The sequence below is a fragment of the Myotis brandtii genome, unplaced genomic scaffold, assembly GCF_000412655.1.
Source record: "Myotis brandtii unplaced genomic scaffold, ASM41265v1 scaffold2186, whole genome shotgun sequence".
NCBI classification, from domain to species: Eukaryota; Metazoa; Chordata; class Mammalia; order Chiroptera; family Vespertilionidae; genus Myotis; species Myotis brandtii.
In genome coordinates this window covers 131,792-133,293 of record NW_005358196.1, presented here as the reverse complement: position 1 = coordinate 133,293, position 1,502 = coordinate 131,792, and the positions used below count along the sequence as shown (strand labels likewise).

General features: G+C 57.5%; 1 pseudogene; it reads right to left on the bottom strand.

The window, feature by feature from the left end:
• Positions 1 to 13: 13 nt before the first annotated feature.
• On the bottom strand, positions 14 to 1,129 carry LOC102244518 (annotated as a pseudogene).
• Between the last annotated feature and the right edge of the window lie 373 nt (positions 1,130 to 1,502).

Sequence of the window (1,502 nt, the reverse complement as noted above, 5' to 3'; positions counted from 1 at the left end):
CCAAGATGGTGGGTGGGTGACAGGAGGGGGAGTGTGACTGCCTCATGGAGGGCTTGGTGGGGGTTACTGGAGGCCTCGGCTGAGGGGCCAGCCTCGCCAGCATGGCTGGCTGTTTCAAAGCTGTGCTCCGCGCCCATCATGTCCAGCTCCGGCTTGCCCATGTCACTGATGAAGGTGGTTTAGGTATCACCCTCAGGCGGCTTCCCCTTGGGAACCCAGCTCTTCCGCAGGACGTGGCGGGCATTGGTGCACATGTTGGCTGCAATGGCATTCGTTTCCCTGTCCTTGAAGTTCGGAGCAAAGATCTGGCAGTCGTACTTGACAGCATGGAGGACGTGACTGTCCAGCGGTTTGCGTCTGGGGTCATTGGTGGAAGAGCGGATGCCAGTGCCACAGCTGTTAGCCAGTGTGTTCCGGTCAAAGAAGGAGGCCAGGAGGCGCCACAGCAGGACCTTGTGCTGTGTGCCTGCACTGACATGGCAGTTCATGAGCTGTGCCCTTGTGATGTACACATTGGTGCCTGTCACCAGCTCTAGCTTCTCAGAGGGATCGCCCTCATCATAGAACTTGGGGTGGCAGCAGTTACCGATCTGGTTGATGAGCTCGGCTAGGAGAGACGCCAAGTCTTGCCTCACCCGGATGCGATTCCGAGATTCAGGGGTCACCTGCTCAGGGAGGGCCTCCACCTTCTCAGCACTTTGGCCGACATTCATCATGCTATACATAGTGTACATGTTGCAGATCTGCCGGTATTGCTCTTCTGTGCCCTCCTCGCCCGCATCCTCCTCCTCCTCCTCGTCCTCCTCATTGTGATAAGAGCCTGGGCTGTCGCTAGTATAGGCGCTCGAGGTACCAGGGCTGGTCCGCTCGGACCGGCTGGGCCCGCTCACCACGCCCCCTGCTGGGGCTGCACAGCCGCCGGCAGCTCTACCACAGCGCTCCGGCTGCTGTTGAACAGGTCCCGGAAGTAGGAGCTGCTAGCAGCCAGTACGGCCCGGTGGGCCTTGAAGGCATGGCCTTTGACCACCACTGACACATCACAGTACAGGCCCTGAAGCCGCTGCTCATTCAGGCACTCCAGAATGCTGTTGCCGAAGTTCGGGATCTCCATCTGCAGGGTCTGGGCCATAGTGACAGCTGCAGGCGGCCATTCATTGAGGGCCAGGCCGCCCCAGCTGAGCACAGAACCAGCGCCCTGGAATTGTATTTCAACCAATAGGACCCAGGCTTTCCCTGTCCAATCCAAGCTGCACAGCTCTATCCCTATCAGCGTTTTCACTGACCAATCAGAGTGCCTATGTTCTGACCAATCAGGACACTGCTTTTGGGACCAATCAAACTGCAAGGATTTGAAGTAATCATTTGTATGAGAATGGTCCAATCACGGCTCAGGGGTGGAGACTTCTGTCTATATAAGTGAGCTCCCTGCTGTCTTGCTGAGCATACTCCTTTACCAGTTCCTTTGCTGCTGAATGTGGAGCACTGAAGGGGAACTGCCGAGC